Source organism: Pholcus phalangioides, unplaced genomic scaffold, assembly GCF_987345545.1.
Source record: "Pholcus phalangioides strain wild (caught in Gottingen) unplaced genomic scaffold, Ppha-v1.0 ptg000031l_1, whole genome shotgun sequence".
NCBI classification, from domain to species: Eukaryota; Metazoa; Arthropoda; class Arachnida; order Araneae; family Pholcidae; genus Pholcus; species Pholcus phalangioides.
The window spans coordinates 1,692,676-1,714,892 of NW_028301621.1; the positions used below are offsets into that span (position 1 = coordinate 1,692,676).

The window sequence follows — 22,217 nt, forward strand, 5'->3', positions numbered from 1 at the left end:
TACGCCACTGATTTATTTTATTCTGCTCACGTACAACGTTTTATTCTACTCTGCATTTTTTCCCTTCCTTTTTATTCATTATAACATTGTTTCTACTCGAGTAGTTTTTTCCTCTTTGAAGAACAGGTAATATACAATATATGGAGGAAAGGTGGGGGCCCCTCGCGTGGTTCCGGGGGCTCGCATTTCATAATGGCACTCGGCCGCTCTCTTGGAATTTGCCGAGACGCGTAACAACTGCTGGCAGTGCATGCGAGAGGTTACAGGTATCCTTACAGATATGGTTGCACACGCAAACAGCCCGCCACGCTCTATCGACAGAATCGCCTTCACATAAGAGGGCATTTCGGGACAAAAACATGAAACGTCACGTCCGTCTTGGGAACCGTCGAACAAAATAGAGGCCAACACTAAGCTTGCCGCCTTAACTCAGATTAATTGAAACTGTTAATGCACCAGAAGCGCCGCGGGCACTGCTCAACATGGTCTTTGATATATGATGGGGTATTTAGTATAGAGAAGGCCCACGAAAGCCATGGTCTGGGACCCACGAAAGATCTCAACCTATGGGCCCTTCTAGGATATAGGAACGCATGCTGCTCGTTTGCGCCTATTCGTCAAAACCTCCCTATAAAACACACAGCAACCATCCATTTCACTACTCTGACTACTACTACCACTATTGATGACTACACGTGATTCTGAAATGTCCCACCCCCCTCATATGTGTCACCAAATCACCAAAGACAGGGTAAGTCAACCCCTTTGTATTCACCTTTGAAACTTGCAAACCTCACAGTGTCACTACATTCCATATCGTGCGTCACGACGCATAACATTAACTGTTATCAAAATACATCTTGCAGTAGAGCAAACCACTGGCTAATGATCGATTTGCAGCTACTATATACAGCATCTTATAGTTCTCGCTGTGTTCACTAAAGCACCCAAGAGAATGAGCAATGTATTCATAAGAACTCACGATAAAACAGTAGGCCACCCTATCTATTAGAATTTACCAACGCTTCATCCTGGTCACGACACTAATAGAAATATCGTTGCAATGGACTACATAATATGAAGTAAATTCAAAAGAAAAAACAAGTAGAAAAAAATCTCTCCCGTTCACGCCATTAAGGGCGGCATTCACCAACATGGTTTAAACTAGTCACAATTTTTTGATAAGAGATCGGTAAGGATTGGTTAAAAATTCAGGTTTTTAACCCATCTTATGTTGATCTTTTATCCAAAAATTGTGACTACAGTTTAAACCATGTCGGTGAATACGGCCTTTAATCAATTTTGCAAATAATTAACTGATTAATGTCGAGCAAAATAAAAGAGATCAAGAGAAAGATCACTGATAATCAAGGAATTGGAGGTGATCATCCGTATTTGAATTCAAAAAAAAAAAAAAGTTGTACTGACATTAATAAAATAAACTCATTAACCAACTGGGGAAGCACATCGACGTTCTGACGGACGAACAACCCCCTTAATTTCATAATCGACATTCAACGTACAACTTCAACACTCAGTTGGTCCGGCAGGAAAATTAGACCTCTTTACGCTGCATTTCTCGTCACGAAGTTATCAGAGAAAACATATCCCTCAGCTTCTTTTTTTTTTAATTCAAAGGTGCCTATCGGATTTTTTGGATTTTAATCAAGAGCGCGAGAGCAAGACGTGAAACGACCATGTTGTTACTTTGACGGCAGACGCTGATAAAAAAAAACACAACAGGGAAGGCATGCTTTCACGGCCCACAGTTTATAATAGAATCCATACCTTTTTTTTTTTTTTGGGGGGGGGGGGGGCATGTTCGTGGCTTTTTAGAAGCTGACGTTTCTTCCACTACTTTGGTAGACAGACAAGTGCAGTTGGCGGCAAGCAATGGGACGGAACGATTCAAGGAGACGAAACCCTTGTCAGTATATAACGCAGAGGTCTGTTCAGATTTTTTTGGTAGGGTCCTGTTTTTGTGAAAATTTTCGCAATCTTTCGAATCGCGATCTTTGGCCCACATTAGTCCCGCTCAGTGTGGGCCAATTCATGCCTTTGTGGCTTGACTTCTCGATACTCTTTGCTTGGGCAAGGAAAGAGAAGGGTTTGATTTTCGATTGATTCATTCATTTAAAACGGTGTAACTCAAACTTTTGTCAGCCGCGGGTCCCTTACACAATTTACGGTTTATCCACGGCTCCCCACAGCATATCAGTAGATATTTTCACTTTTAAAAGAACTCCCTTCAAAGCATAAATAGGTTCACAAATGAATACCTCCAGCTCACACCGCGACGCCCCTCGCTAAGGTCGTCGATGCCCCTAAGAGCCACGATGAACACCTTTGAGAAACACTGATTTAAAAGGATTAGAAATTCTCCTAAGCAAAAGACAGCTCACACGACAATCCGGAAGTCTTATTCCACAATTCGAACGAACCACCCCATTCATATTGTATCATCATAATCAAATGAATGTACTGTATGTCATTCTGAGTTTATGATGTGGTGATATGGGTGCTCTTCTTCGTTTGACTCTGGACTTGTAAACGGTGCTTTATATATATTCTAGAAACCTTGAATATTACTTTCATTTTAGAGTCGATGTCGTCAAAACAATTTTTTTTTGCGCGTGTGTGTATCATTTCGCTTCGCGACAATGAAACGACACTTCCCTTCCGAAGGCTGTTGCTAGATGGCACTGCTAAAATAACATTAATGCACAGCACGATATATATATTCCCACGGTCGTGCATTATCAGTTGGGAAGGATATAACATATAAAGTGGTGTATCGAGAGATATCGTTAAGGATAAATAAAAGAAAGATCGTGAGTAGAATGTGGTGGTGAACGACGTATCAACGAGGATCGATCGTTGAAAAATAGAGAAAAGAGCCTGGCAATTTTTTTTGGTACATAACATACGAGGAAATGCGCCACCCAATTAGTCACGGTCCGATTTCGAAGAAAATGAGTCGCAACGACACAAACAAGGCTTTTGCTTCCCCTCCCTAGTTCTTTCGTAATAGTAATGATAATACACACACACTCTGTAATACAGTATTACGTACTTTACCTCACTCTGCGTTCCTTCCCTCTAACGGTCGTTGAAGAATCGGTCGCGCAAACGCACGACAGAATTGATACTTAGAAAATAGCAATTAATATTTTCCTATGATTCTACGGGTTTTTTTTTAATGGATGTCCACCATCGATCGACACAGCCGTCCCAACAACTTCAGGTCCCGAACATTCCATGGGGTGGGGGATTAATATACAGTAAAACCTCGTCAAGTCATCACCCTAATAAGTTGTCGCTCCGGTCAAGTCGTCATTTTTCTTCAGGTCCTTCCAGGTTTCATAGACAGCAATGTTATTAAACCCTCGTTTACTCGTCACTAATTTCGGTTAAGTCGTCACTATGAAAAAGTTTGAAAGAGGAACAGACTATTTTTATGGCTCCCATTAAAAAAAAAAGAGCTTGTTAACAGCATCGCCATATATATATGCTTAAAAGCTACCATAAAATCCTATATACCCAAACGGAACAGTTTAAGTAACGAAAGGGGAAGTTCATTTGCCGATTAAGGTTTTTTGAAACGTTAGGGACTGTTTGAGCTGGATCTCATTTCTGCATGGTTAGTAGGGGCCCCCATGCAGAGCCCCCATTTAGGGCTTGAAATTTAAACAAAATATCTTTGTAGTTGTATCATGAACTACTGATGAAGAATTAAAACACTAAAATTTTTTAAATTCGATGTATATGTAAAATTAATGTGCAATAGAGAGTTCTGTTATGAAGGAAAGCTACCTAATCTAATAGTTGTTCTGTTCATAAATCAAAGTGTACCAGTACATTTGACTACAATAAGTTAAGTAATAAGAGATCAAAAAAGGTAAACAATTTCTATCATTTTTTCTTTTGCGATCTATAAATTTTATTAATATTGTTATTTTGATTCGTACTTTAATAAATGTAATATTACTTTAAATTTTTACGATTTTCACAAGATTGCACATTGCAACTGTCGTCACTCCGCGTAAGCCGTCATAATTTTTTGATCACATGAGGTGACGACTTATCGAGGTTTTACTGTAATTCGTAGGTTTAAAAATAAATTACTTTCAATAACTTTTTTTGTGAGCTCTATTTTGACCCAGGTGCCAGAAATCACTCGTTACATCCTGGAAGGGACAGAGTCTGGGTCGCGTCTGGTTTGACGGAGGAACCACTCGTTAAGACTCCACTAACCGTTGAAACTAGAATTTCGATGAGGTGGTGAAACAACCAATGGCTATTTGGACATTATTTAATTATCATTATTTCTTTTGATGACCATTGGGAACCAGAATTCTGATGAGGGAATGAAACAGGAGCTGTTTGAACTTTTTTTTTTGAATCGATGACCGTCATCGATACTAGACTTTACTAATTCCGAAGTGGTGATAAAAACGGTGGGAGATCGTTTTGATTCTATTCTTTTTAATCGACGAATATCATGAAAATACCGATTCTTCCATCTTTCGGAATTTTTTTTCCAATCGCGGTAAGAGAAAGAAAACCGATAAATTGAAACTAAATCTTTTCGGACATTAATAAGAATGATCTCGCGATTCACACGTGGATACGGTTCTTCCCTCCCCTAATTCTAGAAATGGTGTCGAACAAATATCGTATTGTTGAAGAGTGAAATTTCCACGGTTCGATTCACATGAGAATGGATATGGATCGTTCTCCTGAAATTCAAGGAGATAAATCGACGATTCGTCATAAAAATTCTGAGAGATTCCAGAAACACAAAAAGTTCTTACGACGTCATCGTGGAAAGCAAAACATGAGGCAGAGGGATACTGTGACTCATTCGCAGGTAAGCCGAGGTGTGTCGAAATGAGAACTATATGTGCATTGTGAAAGAATGGTTCGACCAAGAAGTTAAACGATCCGGAAACGACATCAATTCGATTATAAAAAAAATCGTCTGAAGAAAAGTTCCCACTGTGTGTGTGGTGTGACCCAACCAGTCATCAATCAGATAGACGACGTGGCGGCGATGCTTTCACATCAGTCGTCATCATACTGATGCATCATCTTATTCAAAATATCACAACCAATGTGTGAATCACACAATACCCTCTCTCTCCCCCATTGGAAATTTATTGGAGGCGATCGCGTGATTTCTTTTCAGTAGTTTCAAGTGCATGTCAGCGCATGTACACAAAACAAAAAACGCGTGTCTAGACGTCGTCCATTCGTACAAAAAAAACGTTCCAAAGAAAAAAGGTACGGGTTCCGATCGGTCATCATCCTATCCACTGAATGCTCTTCCACAGCAGAATTTGTGGTGAACAGGTCCCACCCCCTGCTTGTACATTTTTAGAAATATGTACAACAAAAAGCTAAATACACACAGAATAATTGAAGCGCTTATTTCAGAAACCCCATAACCGACAAAAAATTCGAAATTGAGTTAGCATTGGTTTCTTGTAGTTGATTGATATAGACGCTTCGTTTGGTGCAGAAACTCAAACTGAAAAAAACATTTTTTATACCCTCATTTTGCTTCCCTGAAATATTCGTTTAGTTCTGAAACCCTAAACGACATCACTTATGGGATTTCTGCGCTAAAAACTTGTAACAGTTAGCAATATTTGACGATATTTGCAGGGCCGTCTTAAGAGTATCATGAGCCCCCGGGCCAAGTGGTTTTTCGGAGGCTCTACCTGGTATATATTGGAGAATTTCAACCGGATCTCATTTTTGTGAGGCCCCTCTTTTCTTGAGTGGGCACGAGCCGTGCCCATGCGTTAAGACGGCACTGGATATTTGGCGGGTTTTATGAGACCTAAAAGGGATTAAACAGGTCGTTTCGGATTATTCTGTGTTTTGAAAGTTTGTTTTGAGGGATCTAGTGATTATTTTCCGTTCTCTGTTTTCTAAGTTTTAAGAAGTGTCCAGTGAATCGCAATCAGACGTGGAAACTCTGAAGCAAAGACGTCGTTAATCTAGGCACTTACAAACGTAATATAGTATCCAAATCACGAGTTTAGGGCAAAGAATGTGCCACTTACAAAGGTATGACAATCACTTGGAGAAAAACTTCCTGACAAAATCAATCGCAAACGTTCCGCCACGTGTTTCAAACTTGGCACCCAACAAGTTCTGAGTACCACGGACAAAGTGAATGCCAAGACCTTCATTAATGGCTCAACATTTATTTGGAGAAAGACCACTTGCCTTCTAGAACCGCCAACCACGAAAGCCTACCCGACTGGAAAAATCCCAATCAACAAGAAAAAAAAAAAAAAGATAATTTGCAAAAGCTTGCTGAATATAACACAGACTGCTGAATTCTATTACAAGATTTTGAGTTGGCCGCCATCTGAAGTTAGAATAAGACAAGATTCTGACTGTGCAGAATAGTGAATGATATGACTGACATATGCTAAGAAATTGAATTTTCTGGATGTTATACCGAAACTGATATTTGGAAAGAAAAGTGATTTGTCTCCTCCGGGAATCGAACCCGGGTCCCCTTGCATACCGGGCAAGTGCGCTAACCAATACACCAGAGACACAGTTTTCAATCTCTTATAACACGCATTAGTAGCGTGAAGCGCTGAGTAGAGTCATAGCAGCCTCCCTTAACAACAGCAATTTTCGCTCCAGTTGGGGTGTGTGTATTGTTATCGCACTTGCCCGGCATGCAATTCGATTCCCGAAGGAGACAAATCACTTTTCTTTCCAAATATCAGTTTCGGAATAACATCCAGACAATTCAATTCCTCAGTGTATTTCAGGCCGAAAAAATACCATCTCTTGATATGACATATGATTATTTTATTTGTGCAAAATATCTGTAAGTGACCAAATTAAAATTCAATGTTGGTCACGATTTTATGGCGTGATTTTCAGGATGGGTCCAAGGTAACCAAAACTGCATATTCCGCTGAGCAAACTATCCATAAATAAAGGAGCAATTCAAGATACAATTAACAAACTATGAATTTATTTGAAATATGAGCGGGAAAACGACTCACATCCGCGTTGTTGTCGGTTTGGTCGCCGAGATGGTACTGAGTTGCGCGCCAAGGCAGCCACCCAAGGCAACGGCCGCTAGCCAACGGTATGCTGCTGCCATCTAGTGGCCTCAACATGCCGTCCACCTTGAAACAATACCGACATGTTTACATGAAATACGATGACAGCTACATGTGAAAAATATATAAAATATGTGTAAATTGTATAGATGCGCATAAACATATGTTGAATGTGAAATCCAAAAATGTGCGATAAATGATATACATAAAATGCAGTACAAGTATGCGAGGGATATAAATAACACTTTGCTGAAAATAACGACGAAAAATTCTAAATATGACAAGAAAAAACATGATATATAATGATATATAAGATTGAGCAGTCAAATACTAGTTGTCAACTGGTAAACAACAAAGTTTTTTGTATATTTCTCTTGAATGTCCCATCCTTGGACTTGATAAAGACAACTCTCACGATCCTGAAAACAACTCGGTTACTCAACCAAGTCTCCACTGCAAGAGTGGTAGACGATCTTCTTTCACTAGAACGAGATCACAGAGAACGAGATTTTCTTTTGGTTTCGACAGCAGCTGGGAAAGATACTCGACTCTCCAACGATTCCAGAAATGTTGCTGAAGACGCTGCAGCAACTGCCAACGGGTGAGACGATTGAACTTTGTTTGTGTGAAGTCTGGCTCGGGCAATGTTGTCAACGGACCACCTATGAGAAAGTGACCGCGAGTGAGAGCAGACACGTGATTTGGATCATTTGAAAGTTCACAGAGAGGACGAGAATTGAGACATGCCTTAATCTGTGACAACAGGGCATACAGCTCTTCAAATGTTAGCTGTATGCTGGGAAGGATTCGCCTGAGATGGTATTTCACGACTTTCACTCCAGCTTCCCAAAGACCTCCAATGTGTGGAGATGCTGGAGGATTGAAAATGCAAGTTTACTCCGACATCAGTGAGATGACTGGATACACGTTCGTTATGAGTGCGAGATGAAAGGAGACGAACAAACCCCCTTAGCACTTTGTCAGCTTTCACGAAGTTGGTTCCACAGTAACTGTATATATCACTCGGCTTTCCTCTCCTGGAAATGAATCGTTTCAGAGTGGCGATGAATGCCTCTGATGACAAGTCATTCACAACTTCACAATGCACAGTTTTGGTTGAGAAGCATACGAAAAGGAGAGGCAAGGTTGTTGGCTTCGCAGGGGCTACTCGTGTTTTTGCTGATAAGAGTTGAACCTTCGCAACTTCTTCACTGGAAACTGTTCGAATGCACACAACCGCGGAGTACGCCTTTTCTGATGCATCGCTGAAACCGTGAATTTCTAACATGTGGGGAGATTTGCATCATAATATCTTGGAATTTGAATGTCCTCCCCTTGCTTGAAGTCTTGATAAAATGCTGTCCATCGGTTGTGAATGTTCTCTGGCAACTTCTCATTCCAAGACAGTTCAGCCTTCCATATTTTTTGTATTAGAATTTTGACATCGATTACAACAGGAGCCATCCATCCAAGTGGGTCAAACACCTTAGAGATGTGTGGTAGAACAGAGCACGTGGTCCACTGTTGCATATTCACCGGTGGTGATTTTGAATTGAAAACAAATACATCTTTCTTTGGCTTCCATAAAATGCCCAAAGTTTTGATGTCAGTCTCTATTTTGAACGTAGTACTTGTGGCACGGAAGCCATTCGGTAGAGGATACAAGAACGTCTTCATTTGATGCCCTATTTTTTTATGACGAATCCACCGTTTTGAGGAAGTTTAATGATTTCTTGTTGAATGTGGATAGCTTCTTCGACGGAATCTGCTCCAATGAGCAAATCATCCACATAAAAAACCTGCTCGACTATGACAGAAGCTCTGGGAAACTCATCTTTTTTGTCCTCAGCCAACTGTTGCAAGCACTTGGAAGCTAAGTAACGCGCTGATGTCACGGTCAGCAATTGCTACTCCTTGATCAGTATGTCTGGCGATTCTCTCCACAAGATTGTTTGGTACTTCGTGTCGTCCGGATGAACAAGGATCTGACGATACATTTTGACAATGTCTGCTGTCATTGCGACCTTGTGAGTTTGGAAGTGGAGAAGAAGTGTGGCAATATCGTCTCGCAGTGTTGGTCCAGCCATCAGCTTATCATTTAGTGACACCCCCCCCCCCCCATGATGATATTGCTGAAGCATCAAAAACCACACGAAACTTGGCTTAATTCTCTGGCTTCATAACTGCATGGTGAGGTAGATAGTACTTGTCTTGATTGTCACTGCCAGCTGTTTCATGTGTCCCAGAGTCTCATACTGTTGCATGAACTCACGGTACGGTTGCTCACGACCTGCCAAATCGTCGAATTCTGCTTCGTGGGCTACCAGATGTTCATCCGTTGACACGATGACGATTTCATCGTGCAAGGAGTTGAGCTCCATCCACTGTTCGCTGGCTTGATCTTGATAGATTTCCAGCTGATGCCGTGGGAGATCATCGCTGTTGAGCTTCTGCTTGATGATGGTGCTAAGCCTCGTGATCATGTTTTTCACGGAATTTCGTTTCTTTACCAAAGATTCCATCTGAAGACCGTTGTCGCTGGTTGCATTTTTTTCCCCGGGTTTCGGCACCATAAATGTTCACGATCTTGTGGCGTAGTTTTCAGGATGAGTCGCAGGTAACTAAAACTGCATATTCCGCCTCAACATGCCGTTGGCGAGTGGCCGTCGCTTTGGGTGGCTGCGTGCGCAATCTCAGCGACCTACGGCCTTGAATTGTCTGGTTGAATCGATGGTTCGCGAAATATGCAGTTTTAGTTACCTTGGACCCATCCTGAAAATCACGCCACAAGATCGTGAACAAATTTTGTTAAACAGTCAGCTTTGTTGATTTTTACCCCTAACTAAACTTATTAATATCATAAAAATGATAAAACAAAGTTGTAAATTTATTTTATTGCAGAAACCCCATAAGTGCAGAGACTGGAATTTTTTCACCCCCCCCCCCTAACCTTAACGAATACGGGTGTTCTGTTAATGAACCGACAAACTCAGAGGGTTGTAAGTAGACATCAAGAGGAACAAAAAATAGCCATGGAACATGACGTCGCAGGAACATGACGTTGAAAGGATGAAAATCGCAAAAAACGCATGCAGATTTCGACGTCACGCTGGAACGACAAAAAGCACAATAATAACTGCAAGAAGATTTATTTGATTAATTATTACAAGAGTTGTTGAAAGTGGTGGCCGCTGACGTCATTACACAGTTTACAACGACGTAAAAACGATTCCTGGACGAGCTCGAAGATACCAGGTGTGCTTTTGATGTCTGCCGGAGCGACGACAATCCGAGCTTTGAGATTCTCTGGTGTGTCCACAGGCGTCGCATAAACGAGTGATTTAACGTGACCCCATATGAAAAAGTCCCACGGATTGAGATCCGAACGTGAAGGCCAATCCACCTCCTTGGGTATATAGCATCGAGGTGATTACGCACCTCGCGGGAAAAATATGCAGGGGCACCATCATGCATGAACTATATACCTCGCTGCGCTGCCCGTAAATCAGATGCATATCGGCGTGTTCCTCGTTCGTGTAGAACTACACGTGCTTACTACCACAATAGCGCTAATTTACGTCTTCCGCAGCTCGTGATCCTACCCCAGCGCATGCGTTTCGCGACGCTGCTTACATCAGATATGGTGAGCGAACGCATTCGGCGATCAACTGACATCCACCTTTCGTCTCCTCTGGACTCGGAGCCTGCATGCGTTTTTCGCGATTTTCGCACTCTCAACGGCGTTTGCGACACCATGTTCCATTGCAATTTTTGTTTCTCTTGATGCCTACTAATAACTCCCTGAGTTTGCCGGAACACCCTGTATATCACGTTTCCATTTTATGTATAGAAACCGTCCTTCACATTCACGAATTTTATCGTAACTGTGGTCTGAAGGGACGGTCGAAGTTACGGGTGCAACATAAGCCCCGTTCACATGTGCAAGATTGGGGGTCGCTTTGGTGGTAATTACCTGCATGACAACTTTTTTCCCCCTCGTAGGGAAGAAAAAGGTGGGAGAGAAGCTCATCAAAAAAAAGCCCATCTTTCTTGGGGTGGATTGGAGGTCGACACCGACTTTCTATTCCATAATCCTTTGCGCCGCGAAAACTGCTATAAACTCCTTCGTCAACCATCTTGAATCAATCACTTCCGTTCAACCTACGTAACCAGTGACGACTTCCGGAAAGAAGAGGGGAATTACCGGCATAAACTTAACGTCATGTGAACGGTCTATAACGAAAATCTCCGTTACCGGGAACTTCCCGGGATGTTTTATTGTACATGTGAACGGGGCTATAGGGTTCTAGGGGTTGGCAGGAGAGGGGCGATGAGAAGAAAACGATTTTGAAGAAGGGGCGATGAAACAAAAAGTTTGGGAAACTATGGCCATTATACCATTATCAAACGAAGAGCACTCACTACGGCAACTTTGACATATTTATGCCTGAAATCTACGTAACTGTAATCCTTCGATGCAATTTCCACCGGGTGTTTGATTGAAGCGTTGACCTAGAGAGCACGAAATCGCACACGAGCATTGAGCACTGTTGGTGCTTTGAGGAGCACCATGGTGTTAGCAACAGGTTGAAGATAACTGCTCTCAACTTTATACCGCGAGTTATTTTTAAGGTTATTTCACCGAATCCAAATTAGGGAAATACATGTGAAGACGACGCACCACGAACAAAATTTCGCAACTTTGCCCATAAAGTACCGTCCGTCAATTAAAAAAAAAAAGTGTGGGTAAGACAATTTGAACGAATTCATGGACATAGGCGTAAACTTGTATCCGGCCCATGCACCTGTCCCCCCCCCCCCCAATAATTCCGTGAACCTTCTCAATGTTTCCAATAACTTTACGCCTATGTTCCGTTCATAGGGTCCCGAAATTTTTGGGGGCGTCAATAATTCAATAATTCAACTTCAATAATTTAGGGTCCGCGTTTTTCTGCCCGACAACCACGACGCCACATGTGGGTTAAGAACTATCCGGCGAATGCCAAGGATATTTTCAGAACCGTCTTAACGCAAAGCTACATTCTGGCAGTATGAAAGAATGCCACGATGATCTTGCATCACAATGCATGTCAGTTGTACAGACTGATAGGTGATCCCAATGCAGGAGGTATGTGATGCATAGGCAGATACAGAAAAAAAATTGTATTTTTTTGGGCATTGGCGGGATGGTGGAGGAGGATATTTGCTGCCCCCTGTTCGAGGAACCTGTATCCGCTTATGTTGTGATGGTATTAGGTACAATTTTCTGGGGGGAGAGGGATTTACATTTTTTTCTGCAAATTAAAAAAAACCACTATAATCTCGGCTTGAGGAGGGGGTTAGAACCCCCTTTGCGTACGCCAATGAAGATGGCATGACCATGATGCTCTTGAAATGAACTACGGTATCGATTGTATCAAAATAGTCCATAATGCTACTGAAATGCTCTTTGCATCTTAAGTTGGTGATGTCTTGTTTTTCATGAAAAATTTATCCTAGTTCACTTCGGGTTTCTGCACAAAGTCGGTTGTAAACGTTTTCTAAAAATTTGCATAGCTTACAATTTTTTGCATTACCAGTCTACGAAAATGAACAAAATGCCTACGTAAAGGGGGAGGTATGAAAGTTTTCTACATTACAATGAAAGTTTCTGAGTGTCAGAATATAAATAGTCAAATGACCCATTTGAATGGTGTTCTTCCGTTTAAATAGTGTCTCGGTAATTCATGCACAAAACGTACAAACTAATGTGATTTGTCATTGAAGAGAAAAGGAAGTGACGCTTGTCGCAAAATTTCACAATTGAGAAAATCGAACAGGTTCAAGTACAATCAGAAGCCAAACACCATTTGCCACTGCTGAATCTTATTATACAATAGAACGTTCTCTCATTTCATTCCTTATGACGAATCCTTCACCTTACCGTTTACGGGTATGGGTCAATCCGATATGTCCTCTCCCTTGAATTTTTTTAATATCAAGTTGATTATTTTCACTTTCAAAGGCGAGATGACTCCCCTCACCAACCATCACTGACTTTATTCTCGCTGTTCACGGGGCGCGGCCTATCCGTTAGCCTCTGATCGAACTGGTCCTTGTCTTTACAGACCAACGCGGCAGACCAACTGCCCAATGTTCCAACCAGTTTCCTGCCGCTATTCGAGAAGACACTTTTCCGTGTGTCCCGTTACTTCTCGCCACCAAATACTGTTTATCGAGTGCCGATTGTTCTCATCGAGGTTGTTATTTCTACTCCATAAACATCCGACACACGGGCGTGCTGTTTCATTTTTACTCTTTGCATTGTTCTTTCTATTCGTCGAAAAAGCATGTCGGTTGTCGTTTTCGAAAGAAGATGCTCTCGCTCTCTATCATAGGATAATGCTTTTGCATCTGAGAGAGAGAGAGAGAGAGAGAGAGAGTCGTTTTATACCGATCTCGGCGAGAGGTGAAGGACTCCACAGATACAATACTATTATAAGAACAGAGAGGGAGGGAGGGCATATGTATCGGCTGCGAGGTAGATCAAAGTTCAGGAAACGCACGAACTGCCTTCGAAAGATAGCCCCACCTACAGTTTTCTGGCGACACACTTGTTTCAGACAGATACGATACCATTGTTTTTCTTGTTTTTTTATTGTGCCATTATGGGCCTCTTTTGTGGGTCGTCCGAATACGATAGGCAAAGCCAACGCTTTCCTGACCTGACACCTGATGGGAACATTGGGTTCGATTCTGGGACTGATTACGTTGAAAATCTCAATTTTCGCACAAAAACGGTATTTCCTAAAGTGGGTGTATTCCGTCCCGTGGAAGAAAATAGATAGCAGAGAGTGGTATAGTAAAAATAGAGGTACAACGTAGGATCCCAAGGTTGGGGGAAGAGTTAGCACCCAGAAAATAAATTATGACCGGGGGGGGGAGAGGGAAAGCAGGACGAATAACTTTGCGAGACTGACACAGATAAGAAAACAGCAGGTGTATATGTCACACTACTGGAAACGCTATGCCAATGACAAAATGTAATTGATGTAAAATTGTTCTCCTTCCGAATAACGAGGCAGGATATGCGCGAATTTCACAAACTACAAATCTCAAGACTGGACATTTATCAGATGTATATTTTCCGCCTTTCCCAGTTCGGGAAACTTCCCTCCCAAACAAAAAAAGTCCGATGACTGAACGCTGTTACTTATATGAACCATCTGTCACGTCCGAAATCGAACATCATGCGACCGGCTTTCGTTCCGTTTTCGGAATCTGCAATTTCATATTATGCAAATTTAAGACACACGCAATCGTGAAAAGAGGAGAGATTACGGTACATAGTTCTATTATATACATAATGACAAGAGTCTTTTTTCGATTCCGAGAAAATGGAGGAAGCGCGCGCCTCTGGCGAAGGAAGCCATTCACTGACTGACTGACAATCGAGTTAAATGCCAGAGTGGCCAACGGAAACCGCCCAGCACCACATAGTACATTATATACGTGATGCTCCCTATTATTTCTCGGGCGACGTTTTGGCGTCGTCTTGTTGGTGTCTTTACCTGCACCACCCTATTATCCTCTCTGCATGAATCTAATAATAATGAGAAAAAAAACACACGCCTAAATAAAGTTCATCCCATCATTCAACGATTGCCATCATTCTGTCAACAACACTTCGGCCGTAAAATGCCAAGGGCAGTTCGATGACCAACATAAATACGAATGAATCGGCACCGAGCTTAGTCCCAAAATGTTTAAGTCAGAGCATCCATTTCCATGAGAACCGCTAATTTCAGTATAAGTTCGTAATAATCCCATGCTTCCCGCCCCTCTCACGCAGGAGGCTGACAGGATTCCAGCCCCGAATATATAACCCGAACAGTGATCCGAATACCCAAATTACACAATGGCAAGTAATTACTCAACTGTGTTATTGACCAGCTGTGCTCTTGGTCTGTACGTTTTAGTAGAATCTCAGTCAAAGAACGAGTTCATCTTCCGCATTTTTCCCGATTGGACTACTCCTTCATCGCACACCAACTCCGGCCATACTATACTGCTATACTACACTTAACTGCCACAAGCGAGATGGGTTGGAAATGAAGGCGTCATCTATCGGTGGTCGTGTCAAGCTCGTTAGGGAAAATATCCTGTTCTCTATATTCTTCCCCCCGATCGAACCTCGGACCTGACGGCAACCTTCATGGTGATAAACGCGCATCTCAGTACATTCCTACATGTACTTCGTTAGAAGTTCCGCAGAGGAATATGGACGAGGTGCTTGTGTGGTTTAGTAGTAGTAGTCAGAGGCGTCCACGGGGGAGGTGCCCCCAAGCTAAAAATACCTTTTATATGCTACGTTAACCAATTTCTGTCAATTTAAATGCTTTTTGAAGGGTAGTAACTCAAAATTTCTCGGGAAAAAATTTTTTGTGCCCCACCCCAAAACCTTTTGTGCCCCCTCCAAAGGTGTTTTCCATCATACCGATGGCATGCGTGATACGTGGCAAGGCGATCGGGTGCCACATTTCAATGAAAAAAAAAGGTGCTAAAATAGTACACGGGGTAACAAGACTTGCCCCGGATGCCATTCTGCGTAGGATCGAAAAAAGTAATGGGAAAATCTATTGCAATTAATCGCAATTCGTTAGGATTTGCAATCTACTTCTCTAGAGGATGGAATACTCGGTCCCAAAACAAAAAAAAAATGCCAAGAACGGCATACCCATGCAGGGTTCTAAAACAGCATGGGTGCACAACATTCAGCCCACCAGGGTGTACCATCAGTCCCGCGGAAGGTGTTCCTTAAAAGTATCAATATTCCCACGAGAGGTAAACTAGTTTCTGGCGTGCGGACTGAAAAAGTTGTGCGCCACTAATACTGGTTCTCATAAAATGCGACACTTTCATGGCGGTAACAATGAACATTGGTCGGGTAAATTAAAAGTAGGATTGAAAAAAATAAATCATCATTCATCTCTAAAGGTAGGATTCCTTGTAACAGCATCCAATTCCCACGCAGGGCCCACAGGTGTGGTCACATCAATACCCTTGGCTCGGGGTGATGCTCTTGACGTTTGACAATATCGACCTGAGAGCCGTGACACACACTTTGAGAACCACTGGTTCCACAAAAATTCTGGAATTCCGAGTGAAATGTCAACTGCATTCGTATTACTATCATGTACGATAAGGCGGGTTGTTTTGGTTCCCGGTGGCCACGAGGACATTCAACCGACCTGCACTCTATCTATGTGTACGTACTCGCACCATCACACGAGACAGCGAGAGAGAAAGAGAAAGGTGAACGGACTGTGTGACTGGTCCAGAACAGAATATCGGTGTGTGGAGGTACACAGAAGGGGGAGGACCGACTATCTACCTACCTGCGATGACGATGTGGAAAAAGGAAGAACAGTCGAAAGTCCATATAGGATTCTCTCCTATCTGCGATGGTCGTGATCCACATATCAATTAGATTCAACAGGGATGAAGGAGGGCGAGTCCGTGTGAATGTGTCGTGGCGTTTCTCTCACCCCATCCCAAGTTTAAAAAAAAAGTTTTTAGATGGTGATTATCACGAGAGAAAAGGAAGGCACCCACCCCCTCTCTTCCCGCCCGTATTCATACTCACGTCTCTCTGTCATGGTACAGTAGTATTTCAGGCATCTTCAACCTGTTGCTTTGGAGCGAGCACCGCGGTGCTTACCGAAAGCACTAAAGAGTACTCGATGCTTCTCGATTTCATTCACGCTCGGGAGGTCTTGATCAAGAACCCATCATACCATCATAGGCACCGGAACCAGGAAGCTGAGCCCCCCCCCCCCCCCATAATTAATGAATATACAATGCAATGCACACTCCCACTTCTGCATAAGGGCTTGAGTCCCGTATACACAGGACAACTGGCAACTTTCAGCTTCCTTGCCCCAATGTTTTCTTTATTTCATGATCCTCTGCATGCTATTCAAGTTGCATCCAAGAATTTCGCCATCACTGGCTCTAATATATACCCGTGCACATAAAATTCTCTCTAAACACACAAAATAGACCTCTCTTTCCAAAAACGCATACGCTATACATTGTATATGGCTATATATATCACTGTAATTGGCCAAAATCGCCCTTTCGTTATAAAATGCTCGAGTGAGAGGAATTTTGGGATTCGTCTCGCTAATACGTCCTCATCACATTGATATACGGGCTCGCTCTTATTCTGATGCTGGGAATGAATGATGCTCGCTACCCACAGAAAAAAAAAAAAAATCAAAACGGTTGAATACTGATATATATATATAGTGGTTATTCGACGCACCACAACACTACATCCAGCAAGAATCACATACACACACAACACAATGCATTTAAGGTGCATTTCGTTCCACGATGGAGAGAAATGTACGGACACGGTATACCATACATAAATACAGTGGATTCGCTTATAACGTTTTTCAAAAAACCGTCATGAAAAACTTTGCAAGTGGAAAAACGTTTTAAACGAGAAATCTTAATGAGTATTAGAAAAAGTTTGGGGAGAGAACCATGAGAAAAATAAGTCGTACTAAGCAGGAAAACGTGCGTTTAAGTGGTAACGTTACAAGCGGAAACCACTGTACCATATACCATTACATACACACTGTATATAAAATTTACTCGGTATCCAAGGTTGTCTGTACCATTTGCGACAAAAGAGAAAGGAAATTTAATGAATGGAAATATATTTTTCTTGTCCTGTCCTCAAAGCAGCAGCTCAACCAGTTAATAAGCACAAACCGAACACAAACGTGAGCAACAGATTGTGCCCAAAATTTGTTTACTCCTAATTAATTTTATCTTTCAATCAACAACCTCCCTTCCCCCGCGAAAGATTCAATAGTATTCATAGAATACAGCTGTGTATAGTTTTACGAAGAGTACACGAAAGAGAATATATATATATATATAGCTTGCGCTAAATTTAGTTTAAACACGTCAGACATGACTTTATAGGTGCTCTTTTTCTGATGATGAGATGGAGCATAGGCACGGTGCCCCTGCTCGAAAAAAAATACCCAAGTTCTTAGTGATGAAGTTCTTTTTATGGCCGGCCTTTTTTAAGACAGCCTGGTAGGAGCTAAATCCATTTTTTTAATCGCCAACTTGTGATACGTGTCTATATATAGAAGCTGTATTGGATTAGCTCTATGTGACGGGAGAAAACCCATGAAAATAATTATACAAACATATAGATTTTTCTGCCAAATTTTTGGAGAAAAAATTATTACCGCATCGTGACTGCGGATTGATGGGTTGCCATAACTAACATGGACATAATTGTCACGAAAAACACGATTTGGCCGGCCCCGTCGCGAATTGGTCAATTTTGGGCTTTAGCAATAACATATAGGGCAATATTTGGCAATAATTTATAGGGGGGAACATAAGGCTCATAAGGACGATTAATTTTGGTCGTCCCGCGTTATGTTTTTAGTTTTATAAAATCGCCCAGAATAAAATGATCCGTATTTTCGACGAAGCTCACTTGGAATTTTTATTTTGATTGAAATTAAGGCTTGAGATTATTTTGATATCTTATAAGTTGTACCAAGATAATTACGAGTCCATTAATTACAATTTTTCCCGCACATAACGTTCCCACGTACAAAGCTTTCCCGCTTAATAGGACTTATTTTCGTGCTCCCAACTTATACAAATACTCATCGATTCACTATATTTCTACCGCTTACAACGGTTTTTGAAAAATATCATACGCGGATCCCCTTATATGTGCGGTTTTTTGTTGTTTTTTTTTTTGACAAATTACATTTCAAAAGCCGTTGTGATTTTTTTTGTCTTCGCGGGCCGGATTGAATCCCTTGGCGGGCCGCATCGGGTCCGCGGGCGGAGATTAAGCCCCACTGCCTAGGATCATATGGAATCGCCGAGGAGAAAAGGGGCGATAATAAAATTCGTTTCTTGTAAAAACGGCGGTAGGAGATGAAATTTTGGGAAAATATGCGATAAGAACTTATCATATGTGTTATGTCATGAATAAAGTGTCAATATTAAACGTATGTAAATAAATAAAATGCCATACATTGAATTTTTTTTCAATGTATGGCAAATTTGGAAAAAAAAGGCACGTAAAAATAAAATTCCCCATCGTGTGTTGGTAACGTCCGTCCCCGCTGATTACGCCGCCGTCTCTACGAGCGGTGGATCAATGTATTCGTAACAGGATTACGTAATCCGTGCTGCCGGAAAAACATTTATACACACATTACGTGCATAAAAAAAAAAATAATACCCATCACAAATAAACGTGACTTCATCAGTGGAAAAAAAATATCCAGAAAACGAAGCTAAAACGGGAATATTTTCTTTAAAAAAGCCAAAAAATCGTCTTTTCCCCTCGTTATTCGCCGTCCAAAACAAGCGGATTTAAATGCCTACAGACCTTTCAAGCCAAGAAGTCCGCGCGTTTGAAGGTCCACCAACTTTTTTATAAACATGCGAAATATGCAGGCTTCGCAGAATTCAGCGCTACCCAATGTTTAGGAAAAAATGCAATTTTCCTCTCTCATCGGACACTTTCAGTGCGTGAGTCACGGAAGCGAAAAATTCCATCGTTTTTACGTTATACTCAAGTTCAGGAATTGGATTACACATCTGCGGGTAGTGTTTGCCAATGCGCATTTGGATGGGTGAGATTCACGCATCAAAATTCAATTTTACTCCTCGAAATTTCGTTGAGGAGTGAAAACACTCTTTGAATTTTAGGTGATTTTCTTGAAACAGAGTTATTTCTCTGTTTTTCATTAAATAAATGTCCTTTTTTTGCAAAAATACTCCTTACAATTTTGGAAAGAAGTGAACAACATTATTTTATCGAATAACACTGTAGGGGGAAGGGGGGTAATAACATCTTGATAAATTGCACTAGTTCGAATTTTTTCACGCAAACATACATTTAAAGAATTCCATATAATGATAATTTACCTGGTGACCAGGAATGCGGTGATGACGACGACGACGTTCCTTTCGAAGGCGGTTTGTGTATATTCCTTAGTGAGCTTAGTCCAAAGTCACTTTCAGAACTCGGCGGATCGGCAATCGAAAAAAAAAATTTTCTTAAAAATTAAAACCAATCGTAAATAAAGGGGGGAAAAGGGGGTTCCTACTTCTTAATGAATCAATTTAGTAATAAAAGGGGAAAGGGAAGGAACCTCCAAAAAAAAAGAAGAAACAACACAAATCTCCTATTTTTTTTTCTTATCACGACACACAAAAAAGGGTTCTTCCAGTGGTTTTTTTTTGTTTTTTTTTTACTTCAATATAAAAGAAATTAAAATAAAAGAAACGGAGGGGAAAACACAACGAAAGGTCCCCGCTCGCGCGACCAACTTCTAGAGCCGATGGTCGCGAGCTCCGAAGTTTCGGGGTGGATATTTCGTAATGTGAGGCGAGACATCGGCTCCAACCCCCCTCCCCTCCCACCCTCTCATTTTCCTTCCTCCCTCCCTCTCCACCCTTCATCTTTCCTTTTTTCCTTCCTTCTCGCGGTGCGCGCGGCTTATTTCCCGCCAACTCCACCTGCGAAGCTGGGATTGGTCGGGACGAACGCCTTCCTCCACACCACCGACGCCAAACAGGTGCCGCCCAGGCCAACAATGACAGACAGGAGGGGTGGGAAGGGGGGAAAGGAACTAGCCTTCCCCCCTCCCCAACCCTCTGGCATGGCCCGAGTCCTTTTAATCCGCCAACCAACGCTCGGCCCTCCAGAAAAAATTTCTCTTCCGAAATTTTCCGCCCGGGAATTTTCTTCTGCCCCAAAAATGAAGAAAGGGGGGGGGGGAAGAATGAAAAAGAAGTAAGAGAAAAAAAGAAGCACAGTATTTATTTATTCCGCCCTCTCCAATCCAAAGGACGAAAGGGTTTTCTCTTCTGTTTTCTTTTTTTTCTTCCAGAGAACGTCTTATTGCGAAGAATTTGCGAATTTTGGCTTTTAAAAATGTGTTTGTGTTGCGGTTTAATTTCGCCAACGCACGACGGCGGCGATCGCTTTTTCGACCGTACAAAGCATTAGTAGACGGACGGATCAGCAGCAGCAGCGCCATGGCGTCGTCAACCCCCCTCGGAAGAAGAGGAGGAGGAGGATCGCCGCCATATTGGAATCGATGCAAATGTAAGTAATGTCATGTCTGCTTTTCGTTTGTTTGCTGGCATTCTGAAGGGAAAAGCCCCCCCCCCCCCAGCCGAATTTCGAGGGGCTTTCTTCTCCCCCCCCCCCCTCGAACCCGTCATTTCGAGAGCATTCGCAGATCGGTCCGAGATTGGCATGGATGGTGCTTTGTTTGGATTTTGATGGAGTATGTAGAGAGAGAACCACAAGCTCTTCTCCTTCCCCGCCCACATATCGATGGGCCGATTCCGATGACCGATCGGCGATGGCTCCAAATAAATGTACACCGCGATACCCATCCCATGATTTTACTAGAGCGAAACATCATCTGTTGCTACGCAGACCAACCACACTGAAGATTCACTACCTGCCAATTTATATAAATTCATATAGTAGTAATAATGCGCCTGTATAAGTTTGTGCTCAATCGCTTCGCGATTATTTTTGACTGATACGAGGAATTATCGCAACCGGCGATAAAGGCATCGCGAGAAGTCGGAAATATTCCTTGTCGGACCAGGGCCACCCTTACCAGACGCGGGGCCGGCGCGAAAATAATAGCGGAGACCAAAAGCGTCCTTATAATTTTAGGGGCCCCTCTAACCCTCATTTTATACAGTGAATCCCGCCTATAACGTTCCCACTTGAAGCATTTTCCGCTTACTACAACGAATTTTCTTGGTCCCCCAGCTTTCACTGATATGCTCTCATCGAAATTTTCCGTTTAAAGCGTTTTCCCGCTTAAAGCGTTATTTTCAGGATGGTTTTTTGAAAAACGTTATAAGCGCGCGGGATCCACTGTGGACCGGGCAATCTAAAAATTCATATATCATTACAAAATATACAGGTGCTTGAAACATCTATTCAAAAAATACAGACACAGTTTACTGTAAATTAGCAAAAAATAAGTAATGAAAATTTTGAAAAGAATAAAAAAAAAGAAATAATTCTCCCTAGAACTGATT

The 22,217-nt window shown here is 42.0% G+C and overlaps 1 protein-coding gene across 2 annotated transcripts in view; it reads right to left on the reverse strand.

Annotated features, from left to right (window-relative positions):
• LOC149066982 (uncharacterized) overlaps positions 1–20,529 on the reverse strand; it is an 88,790-nt gene extending 68,261 nt beyond the window's left edge. Inside the window, exon 1 of one of the 2 annotated variants that reach the window (XM_089253031.1) lies at positions 20,070–20,529. The gene's annotated coding sequence lies outside the window, so the exon portion shown is untranslated. The remainder of the gene's footprint in view (positions 1–20,069) is intronic. The other variant, XM_089253030.1, reaches the window with a different exon arrangement.
• Between the last annotated feature and the right edge of the window lie 1,688 nt (positions 20,530–22,217).